Source organism: Meleagris gallopavo, chromosome 2 (genome assembly GCF_000146605.3).
Source record: "Meleagris gallopavo isolate NT-WF06-2002-E0010 breed Aviagen turkey brand Nicholas breeding stock chromosome 2, Turkey_5.1, whole genome shotgun sequence".
In the NCBI taxonomy this organism is placed as follows: Eukaryota; Metazoa; Chordata; class Aves; order Galliformes; family Phasianidae; genus Meleagris; species Meleagris gallopavo.
Genome location: NC_015012.2, coordinates 21,276,921 through 21,288,018, shown reverse-complemented (window position 1 = coordinate 21,288,018; position 11,098 = coordinate 21,276,921). Strand labels below are relative to the sequence as shown.

The following is an 11,098-nucleotide window of genomic DNA, read 5'->3' as shown; positions in this document are numbered from 1 at the left end:
GCGGAGCCCGGCGACGCCGCCCGGCTCGACGTGAAGCCAGCCCTGATACAGTGTCGGAGGGGGTGGGTGGTGGGAGAGGTGGATTTGGGAGCCTGGAGGGGGAGAAGGAGGTCAGGGCTGCCCCTGGAGGTGGCGGAGTCACCGCGCCTCGAGGCGTTCAGGAACCGCGGAAATGTGGCACTGAGGGACGCGGTTAGCGGGCGTGGTGGGGATGGGTTGGTGGATGGGCTGGATGGTTCTAGTGGTCTTTTCCAACCTTAACGATTCCGTGTGGTTCTGGTGTAATGAGCAAGTGGAGGGATGGACAGAGACGTGATGTGGTTGTAGTTGTGGCTTGCAAAAATCATCCCTGGGTGCTGGGTCGGTGCGTATGTACCGCCTGCATTTTAGAAAAGTGTTTGGAAAGCAGGCAGATGGTGAGCGCCTGGAAAAGTGCATAAGCACACAAGATGTACTGCATCATATGGAGATATGAAATGGAGCTGATGAAACTGTGCAGGCTTAATTCTTTAAGCCCAAGAGAAAGGGATGAAGGTAATGGGCCCACGTGTAGTCCGGGCTGGCTGTGTTGAATGGAGGCAGGAGGGACTGTGCAGGAGGTGGTCTGCTTCCTTAGAATGGTTATAAAGAAGTCTCTTAGAATCAGGGTGGTGAGGAACTGGAACAGGCTGCCCAGAGAGGAAGTAAATGAAGAGAAGTCCCTGGAGATACTAAAGATCAGGCTGGAGGGGCTCTGAGCACCTGACTGAATTGTAGGTGTCCCTGTTCATTGCAGGGGAGTTGGACTGGATGGCCTTCAAGGGTACCTTCCAATTCCAACAATTCCAGCACAGATGCTGGAAGAGATAGCTGGAGCTCAGCTTTTGCAGGAAGCCTGCAGCAGTCTGGTGAACTTGTTAGCAGTTGGCAGGAAGCTTTGGCTCAAGGTGTTAACTGCCGAGAGATAAGTAAAGACAGGAAGGAAGAAAAGAAAGCTTGTGGCTCTCACAGACGCTGCAGAGGTGGTGGGAAGATGCACTGAAGCAGTACTTACAGAGTTTGGAGAGAATGAGAAGTGACATCCAGAAGGGGACAAGATTTTTAAACTGGAAAGCTTCTATTGGAAACTTTGATAAAAGGAGTTTCCAATGAATGCAAAGAGCAGAAGCCACTCAGCTCTTTATTTTACCCGCATACTTGCTAAACACTATATTGAAGACAGAAGCACAGTTCTTGCAAAGCCTTCAAAGTGGAGAGCTATGAGTAAGGTTGTAGAATCACAGAATGCTTTGGTTTGGAAGGGACCTCAAAGCCCATCCAATTCCAAGCCCCTGCCATGGGCAGGAACTCCTCCCACTGGATCAGGCCACCCATCCAACTTGGCCTTGAACGTTTCCAAGGATGGGGCACCTGCAGCTTCTCTGGGCAGCTCTGTCAGTGCCTCGCTGCCCTCTGAGTAAAGAATTTCTTCCTGACAACTAATCTAAATCACCCTTCTTTTAGTTTGAAATCGTTACCTTTGTCCTATCACTATGTTCCCTGCAGAAGAGTCCCTCTTCAGCTTTCCTGTAGGCCTCTTTAGGTACTGGAAGGCTGCGATGAGGTCATCCCGCAACCTCTTCCTCAAGCTAAACAAGCCCAGTTCCCTCAGCTTTTCCTTGAAGAAGTGCTCCAACCCTCTCATAGTCCTCACACCCTCCCCTGGACCAGAGCAGCTCTCCATTCTTCCTTTACTAGGGATCCCAGGCCAGGACACAGTAGTGCAGGTGGGGCTTCACAGAAGCAGAGCAGATGGGGACATTCATTTCCCTGACCTGCTGGTCACACTGGTTTTGATGCAGCTCGGGAGATGGTTGGCTTTCTGGGCTGCAAGCACATACTGCCAGCTCACAAAGAGTTTTTGTCCACCTGTACCCAGAACTCCATTTCTTCAGGGCTGCTCTCAATCCATTCTCTGCCCAGCCTGTATCTGCACTTGAGAGTACCCTGACCCAGTTGCAGCACTTTGCACTTGGCCTTGTTGAACTTCATGATGTCCCTTGTGAGTCCACCTCTCTGGAATGTCCAGGTCACTCTTGTTGGTGTCCTTTCCTTCAGTTTGTCAGCTGCACCACCAGCTTGGTGTCATCAGCAAAGATGTTAAACAGTAGTGGTCCCAAATAGATTAGACACTATTTGTTTTGTGCTGAACACTTTTGGGTAACTTTGCCAAATCACTTCAGCGTGCAGCTACAGACTTGTTGGGTGCTTGATCTCCCAGGCCTTATTAGTGTCCTTTCTTCAAGTTAACCTGTAGGCCTGCGTCTTTTTTGATTCTTTTTCTGGCCTTTTGATTATAAATAGGTAGGTAGATGTTATTTATCCTCAATTAATAGTAGGCTGTGGAGAAAGCATTTCTCTTTCTGGTCCTCCACAGAGTCTGTATGAATTAAAACATTTGTTGGGCCCTTGATCTTGAGAGTTCTGGTGATAGCTGCAATCTTATGGGTATTTTCTTTCATCTTGCAGACATTCCATTCTCCACAGTGTTTAGTGGCTTGCTAGGAGCAGTGTTCTGACACATCCTGTGTCCACTTGGGTCTGTGCCTTGATTTGCAGAAGAATCTTTTCTTTTCTGGTCCTGCTCAAGTTTCTTGGCTTGTGACCATGAAGTGTTAACGTTCACACTGTTAGTCCCTCTGTAATCTCTGCTGTTTGGGCTGTACATGCAGTTGTTCCACCTCCTTCCCTCAGCCCAGGAAAGAGGCTAACCTCTTTACCCTGGCGTGTAGCAGCTCAGGAAGGTAAGGAAACTTGAGTCATGCATATCATTAATTAAAATGCAGCAAAAATTTCCATAGTCTCTACATCTCAGTTTTACAATAATTAAATAAGTGTGTGAGAAACTGTCAGCACCCCAAATTGCAGTGGTTTTAATATGGGACTGCCCACAGTGCTTTGTAGCTAAGTGCATTTGTGTGGGAAACTCTTAAAGAGAGTTTATATTTGTCTTATATTGACATTTGCAAATGGGGTTCTCTAAGGGCACATATGCTGTTGTGTCCTTATTTTGCAGAAGATAATACTGAGAAGTTGTTATTACACAAAGCCACCGGTGACTAAACAAACCTCAATGAGAGGAACGGTCTGCAAAGCAGTTTTGCCTGAAGTGGTCACTATGAGATGCATGAGGCATCAGAGGCAATGTGTTGGTTTCAGGCACGGAGTTCCTGCCCTAAACCAACAATGAATCCATGCACTTGGAACTGGAATGTGGCCCTCACTGAATATGAAAGCAAAATCTCAGGTTTCATTTCTTAATGTTGTCCTAGAGACAGCGGGTATAAATGGTCACCAGATCATATATTCAATTGCATGTATCATGCAAGACTATTAGGCACTGTCTGTAATGAAAAAAAATGTCTCTGTTGGTTTGTTTCTTTGTCACTGATATTAAACCTCATGGCACTTTTTCCCAGAGGAATTACCAACATCGACCTTGCTGATACCCGAGACACACCTTGAAGGCTAAAAGCCCAGTGATGTTGTTCACTGCTGGGAGCAATAAAGCTAAAACCGGTGCCAACAGCAGGAGGAGGGCTGGGTGTCACCCTGGGTGTGTTAGCACACCAGTTTTACATGGCATCTTTCTTAATATTGGGCCCTGTGAAAGCCCTGCCACCTGTTTGTAACTCTGTAAATCTCCAGTGTGTCATGTTTGATCTCATCAGGACTTCTTAAGAACGTGTCCGTTCCTCTTTCTCAATTTTAAGAAAAGACAGTGATGATAATCTTTACTGTCATCACTTTCCCAGCAGCAAGGTCATGAAGTCACTGATACCAGTTGGTTTCTGACATACCAATTACCTCATCATAGGCTAGAAAATGTGTCCATATGTCATCAGACACATAATTGTGCATCTAAGCACAATCCACTGAGCTTATGAATTCCTGCAGTTGAGCTGAAGAGAATTTCTAACCTCTGGAATTACTAAGTGTCTGAGAAGAAATAGGTGGCCTGCCAAAACCTCCTGTGTCATGGTGAACATAGCAGAATTTGAGCTTATCCTCGTAATGTGGATGGATAACCATAGGGTATATTGAGAGATTTTTGTATCTGGGCTGATTAAATCATTCATTAAGATCAAGACATACAGTTGAGTGCATGGAAAATTAGACTCTCTTGGGCATTGAATAGGTATTAATGGATGCACCAACTGAAGTCAAACCAAATGATGTCCTGGATAGCATGTGCCTTTGGGGTGGGGAAGGAGAAGTAACCTCTTGAACCTAGACCTGCAACATGTGTGGTCTGTACTATTTGTTAGGAAATGTGAAGACTTCACTTTGGTTCTTGTACGCTTCAAGAAACAAAATGTAGTTGATTGTCTTGTTGTCCACGCTTTCTTTCACTTCGTTTCAGTACCTTTGGTTTCTTTATGTGGTTCTCGTGTGTTTGTTTCTTCCCTTAAATGCTGTTCCTGGCTGTCTTTTCCATCATCCTGTTGTGCATGCTTTAAGCTTGCTGGTGCTCCTTGCTGGTTCCTCCTGCCAGGGTCTTCAGCACTGCACTTAGGGCTGCAGGAAATGGAGGGGTGCCCAAGAACAACAACCTCTTTCTACTCATCTGCTTTCTACTCATCTGCTGAGTGAGATTGTTTAAAATGAAGATCCTGCTCCTACTCAACTTCTCCATTTGGGGTTTTCCCCAAAGCTTCCCAGAAGCAGATGGTGCTTCCTGAAGTTGTGCTCACAGACACTGTATTCTCTGCAGTTCTGCCTCTTGGCACTGGCTGGATGAGTGCTGCTTCCAGAGTTGATGGTTTTAAGGAGAACCCATGTTGGAGTTATTTCGCTCATCCTTTGTCAATCTATGCAGACATTGTGCATTGTGCTTGATCAAGGCATATCCTAAGGATGTGAACTCACTGCAAGGACAAAAGAGTATTTTCTGGTTTATAAGGTTTAGCCATAGAATTTATCTTAGGCTGTGTCTAGAAATGCAACTTGGGTCAGTTTAATTGATCCCATGAAAAAGAAGCATGCCTTCAAATAGACGCCTTTCTCTCTGCCAGCACTGTACCAGCTTCAGTGATGACTTGTCTGTTCCAGTGCTCTAAGGATGGTTCAGGAAAGCATGCAGTAGTCTAAAATCCTCCTGGGAGGGGAGACTGAGATTGAACAAGATTAGAAATGCTCCATGAGCAGGCTTAATTAAAGGAAAAAGGCTAAAGATAGCATGTGTGGTATTTGCTGCAAGACAGAATAGAAGCCTTTTTTCAATACTTGTATTTTAAAAAACAGGAGTACCGAAAATTATTGCTTATCTAGAAAATAAGATGCCTTACTTTGAGAGTAGGAAGGGAAACTGTTATTACTTGGTTTAATTAGAGGCTCATTTAACTGAACTAGCTGACCAGTACTCAAGCTTTATTTGTTAACATACTAAATGAAGGAAGAAGAGACCAGGAAGCCAGGAAGGGAGCAGAGCAGAAGAAGGAAGGAGTGGGATTAGAGATGGAGCCTGTGGCACTGCAGGAAGGGAAGCATGTATTGGTCCAGGGAAACAAGATCGGTGTCCACTGAGACTGCAGGGATGGAGGCTGCCAGTAGTCCTGTGTAAGCACTTAGCTTCAGGCTCTGAAAGAAACAGGGTATATGGCGGCCTTGGTTATCACAAATACAAATACAAATATCTGTTTTTGTATTTTTCCAAACAAAAAGGAAAAAGAAAGTTCTGTTTTAAATGTAAGATGTCCATGCAGCCTTCAGTGTGAGTTCCTGTGATAGCTGTGGCCCAATGGTGCCATTTCCACCATGAGCAGTCCCTCAGCTTCCTGCAGCGAGCAGACCTGCCTGTGCCCACAGGGATTCCTTGTGTAGGGATGGATCTGGCAGGGCTGGGCCTTGGGTTTTCTTCCACCCTTCTGTGCTTGCTCCTGATTGTTTGTTTTCCCTTTAGACATGCCATTCGGCGCTTCTGTGAAAGTGATGTTATCAATATGAAGACTCTGGATCCTGGACTAAATCTGTGGGAAATGTTCTTGGTAACATTATGTTGCTCCAAATAACAAATTTCCAATCGGTACATCAAAGCTGCAAGGAAAAATGCTTTTAGATGGCTTGCTCCTTTTGAAACATTTTTAGACATGATCTTTTCAACGCTACACCAGGGGATTTCCACTCCCTTGCTGATTTAAAATGCTCGTTCTGTTGTTTTAACCACAAAGCTTACACTCGTGTACGCTCGCTCTCTCATTTTCTCCTCGCTGAGGATCAGCTGCAGATTTCAGGTACAGTTCTACTAAAACATGTCTCGGCAATGATGTCAGGAATCTAATGCTGTTATAATTATTTGTCATCTGTAAACAGCTCCTCAGGTGCTAGCTGCTGCAGGGGGATGTGTGAGTGCCACATGGTTGTCGTAGAGAGCTTCAGAGCCTGAAAGTTGTCCGGAGCTGAGCTCCTCCGCTGAGCTGACAGCAGCACCCAGAGCATGGGGCTGCAAGCAGAGAGGGCTGCAAGTGTGTCTTCTGCGGAGATTGCTGAGAGGGGTCAGGATGATGGTAAATCACCTATATATTGATACAGAAGTGTAGAATTGACTGACAAATGAAAGAACTGTTCAGTTCTGGGGCAGGGTGGTCTGACAGAGAAGGATCTGTACGATGTTTTCTTGTGACCATCAGTATTTACTAGCTTGAAACATAGCTATTCAGAAAATGTGGGGTTTCTGGAGTGTGTGATTTTTGGTTTGTTCTTTTTCTGTTATTTGTTTGTTTCCATGTGTGTGTGTTTTTTAAATGACTAGATTATAAAGTAGCTTCATTGATTGTTTTTTCTTTTTTAATGACTCTTGAGTATGACCTCTCAGTAGTGTTAGGAAGAAAATTAATTTCCAGCTGTGAACACAATTATTTTAAGACAGAAGTCCATGTTACTGTAACTTAACGTTGTTTTGGTTAGATGTAGAGAGTTTTATGATAATACAAAATTAATAAATTTGTGATTAGGAAATATAGGAAAAATAGCACAGGTAGCATATAAGTAAAATTGGTCATAAAATTGAAGCTATTTCAGCACCAGATACACTTTGCTAGTTGTGTATTGCTAATTTTTGAAGTGTTGTCCATATTGTAATCTATGCCTTAAAAATAATGGAGTCTAGTCTTATCGGGATTCATTATAATGCTTGACTGTAACTATGCAAAAGAAACCTTTCCGTGTCTCTCTCCAGTTGGTGAAAATTTTACTATGGAGATTAGCAAATTGATGCTTGCTTAATAAAATTTTACTGTTTACTGTAAGCTTGTGGAATAAAGTAATATTGGAGTTTGAATTGGATAATATTGTCTGCATGCAAACAATACCTAATTTGATTCTGCTGCCCTCTGCAGCAACAGGCTCTGTGGAGCCTCAGAGGAAGTTCTGAAACTGCTGCTGTTAGAAGCACTTTCTCCTGGATGCCAGTTGGTCATTGTATTGTCATTTTTAAGCAAGAAGAGTAGCTCTTGGGGTTGATTTGCTGCTGAGTGAAGCCCTGTGTATCTCAGTAGTGAGTCTGCTGGATCCTTCTCCTCTGTAACCTCAGAGCTGGGAGGCTTCAAGAAATGCAGCCAGGATCCTTCTCCCCTGCAGGGACTTTGCTAGTGTATTTTGTTGTCAGCAGTCAAAACATTGTAACTCTCCCTTGGGTTAGGAGGAATGGTGACAATGCAGCAGAGATAGCAGGCAACATCACCTGCTTTTTTTTTTCTCTGTGACTCAATATAATCTGCTACATCTTCGATAGGTATGTATTTTAATATGTGTAGACATCTAGAGTAGTCCTTTAGCAGACTGTTTAGCTGTGTATGTTAAGAGTTGGAGCATATGTTTGCTGACCCCAAAATTCACTGTTTTCATAGTGAAGCCTTATCTTACTTATTTATTAATCATATCTAACTTATTTATTAATCATATGACTTGGTTATTTTAATTCAAAAGTCCTGGAAGCAGCTAATCTTTTTCGTTTATAAGGCAGCTTGGAGAGGGTCTTTCTAGTGCAAAGTAAGTTCCCTTCCACTGTATTTCTGTCAGTCAGCTCCCATGGAAGTGAACTGATCTTAGACCTCTGAAGTATATTGACTTTTACAAAACTTTCCAAATCCCGACTTAGACAGGTTTCCCATTCTGGTAAGGTAAATAATCTTCAATGGGAGGGATGGGGCACCTTCTAAGACCTTCTAAGCTCTGTTCCTTTTCCTTGGGGCAAAGGAATAGAGCTGAACTGGAACTGGAGTGTAGGACTACAGGTATACAACTTCATGTCCTACTAAATATATTTCATGGAATCATGGTAGGGAAGGAAGTAATCATGGTGAGCAGCACCCCAACCCTGGAGCATAGCTGAGCATTACCTTCTCTAACATTATGAACCCAACTGAAACTGTGCTTTCAGCCAGCCAATAGCTAGTCCCCTAATTAACAGCAGGACCAAGCATCATATTTTCTTGAGCATGCTTAGTGACCAAACCAGGAATAACAATTCACAAACTTACCTTTCTCAGTTTAAAAGTGGTGTCCATTGCCAATGTGTTGCATTGGCTGTCCTGGATGTTTGGGTGCTGCAGCTTTCTGTAGCGGCTCATGTGCTCATAGCTCACATGGCAACGTGATTAACCTCTCTTGGGAACCTTCATGTGAGAGAAAAGAGGAAAAACATACTGTCTTAAAAAAGAACTACCACATTATGCAAGTGTTTTTCTCTGTGTGCAGTGAGTTCATGGCTAAAAAAAAGTTAATCTGTCCGCATTAGTTCAGTGTGATTGTTGCACATGATCATAATTGCTGTATGACAGTAAATCAGGCTCATGTTGATTTGTCTTCTTAGGTTCTGCTTGTGTCTTAGCCCACTTCTGAGCAGTAAGGTAGCCCAACGAGAAATGGTTGGGCTTCATCTGATGTGGTGGTAGTTAAAGCTAGATAAAGAAATTGTGTTTTTGTTATGAAGCTTCTTCGCTGTGTTATTGCTAGTGAAATATGTATCTGCATGCAACTCAGATAAAAAAATGTTGTTTCAGAAGCATTCTGCTGTTGATGTAGGTAGGGGCAGGGATGTGAAGCAAGGTGGGAGCCCAGCTGTGAGCTCTTTGTGCTGTGCTGCCATTGAGTTCCCACTCTTTGGTAGCTCTCCATACTACTTAGGCTTAGCTTCTGGTGAGTCCAGCTGCTTCTTTAGGTGCAATCAGAGTTCTGTTCAGCACTGCCATTTACACGCAAGATAGGAACACTTACACAACAGAAGATGCCCTCATGTTTTTGGCACACTCACACAAAAGAGGATGTCCTCACGTTTTTGGCAGCTGGGAGTAGGCAGAAGTGAAAGCACACCTCAGCGGTGGCGTGGGCCAGGCCCTGGCGTAAGCAGGAAGTTGATGCAGTCAGCCAGCGGAAGGCGGGTGAGCACAAAAAGCATTTTTTCCCCTCATGGTTTCCCACTGATGTTAACTCAAAAAGCATGGGCGTGGGCAGTGGTGACCAGGAGAATCAGAAGGGCTCCTGCAGTCAGCCTGGGGCTGCTGTGACAGTAGTGGAAATACGTCATCTCACGCCAAGCATTGGCCAGGGGTGGGTCTGTCACCCAGCCATCACCTCTGGCTCCTTGGGGTTTGTCCCACGCCAAACCACACTGATTCAAGCAGACTCCACTCCAGCTTTGGTGTGTGGCAAAGCAACGTGCCTCTTTTTTGTCTTACCCTCAGCCCCTCAGTCCCGAGCCTGGGGAATAGCTGACCTTCAGCTGAAGGGCTGCACAAGGAAATGGCAGGAAGTCGCTGAGCCTGATAGGGGCTGCAGCAGTCCCAGGGCCCTCGCAGAGCCCACCCAGGCTGTGCATCACAGACCCTGAAAGAAAGAAGCTGGTAATCATGGATTTTTGTGTGTTTTTTACAGAGTGTGGCATCAACTTGCAGAATACATGATGGCAGAAGGTGCAAGTCCTGAAGTGTGACAGGACTGGAAAAATTGGATGTCCCATAGATGAGAAGGAGCATTCATAAGTGAGAGGAATGAGATGTGCTTTGGGGTTCTTACAGAGTGCTTGAGTTTGCAGGAGATTGGCCAGCAGGTGCCCATGCTGCATAGGTCAGGGTGGCCATTGCTCACCTGTGATGGAAGCTGTGCTGCTGGTAACCCCTCAGACTCCCTCCCTGCACCCTCAGTGGGCATGAGGGAAAAAAAAATTGCTCCTTGGGGAGCATCAGAGAAACGGGAACCTCTTGTCAGAGGAGAAAGAGTCAGACGATGAAATCAGTGAAGCCCCACATCCAGTCCTGCAGGCTGGTAGATGAGTGCCCTATGAAGCCCACAGCAAGCAGATTGGCTCCTGCTGATCGCGTGCTTTGGCTTGCTTTCAAGTCATCTGCTCCCTCTGGCCTGCAGGATTTCGGAGCCCCAGCTGCTCCATGACCTTTCAAGCTCTGTGCTGTGCCATTCTCACCACTGTTTCCGTGAGCCAACAGCCCACAGCTGAATGGGATATGCCATGTATCAGTTCTGCTCATTGCCATCTGTGAAGTTGTAGTTATGTGCCAGCCATGCTTCCACAGCAGACACCCTTGGTGACCTTACAGGAGCTGAGTCAGGCCCTAGTGAGATGCCACTGCCAGCGAAAGTGACTCAGGTGACTGGCAGAGAGGATGATGCACCCGAAGGGGAAACAGCATGCTCAAGTACTGCTGTGAAATTGAGCACCTCCGCGGTGAGTTGTGTTTTGTGCTGTCAGTAATGAGGTACTGACCAGAAGATCAAACACTTGAGTTACGTTCTTTTATTTAAGAGAACACGGTTGTGGCTGATGAGCTTGGCTTTTATACATATCCTGTCAGTTTAAATGTCCTCTGACGGCAAAGCTACAAGAAATAAAAACCTGAGCAGCTTGAAGTCTTTGGCTATTCTCACAAAAGTACTGTAAGATTGAAGGAACCTGTGGCGAATCTCAAGATTCGTGACTGTTAGAGCTGGAAACAGATACTGCTGTTTTTTTTCCTATTAGAAAACTAATGTTGCATTCATCAGGTGTCTCTGAGCTTTAATAGGTTGAGCAAAAAAACTTATGACATGTTTCTGATTGCAGTCTTCCTTTTTCTTTCTTTTTTTT

The 11,098-nt window shown here is 44.9% G+C and overlaps 1 protein-coding gene across 3 annotated transcripts in view; it reads left to right on the top strand.

Annotated features, from left to right (window-relative positions):
* The first annotated feature begins 6,049 nt into the window (after window positions 1-6,049).
* TRAF5 (TNF receptor associated factor 5) overlaps window positions 6,050-11,098 on the top strand; it is a 16,242-nt gene continuing 11,193 nt past the window's right edge. The window contains exons 1-2 of one of the 3 annotated variants that reach the window (XM_019612689.2): window positions 6,050-6,251; window positions 10,572-10,699. The gene's annotated coding sequence lies outside the window, so the exon portion shown is untranslated. Of the gene's footprint in view, window positions 6,252-6,330; window positions 6,525-10,571; window positions 10,700-11,098 lie in introns of all 3 variants that reach the window. The other 2 variants (XM_031552365.1, XM_010706738.3) reach the window with 2 other exon arrangements.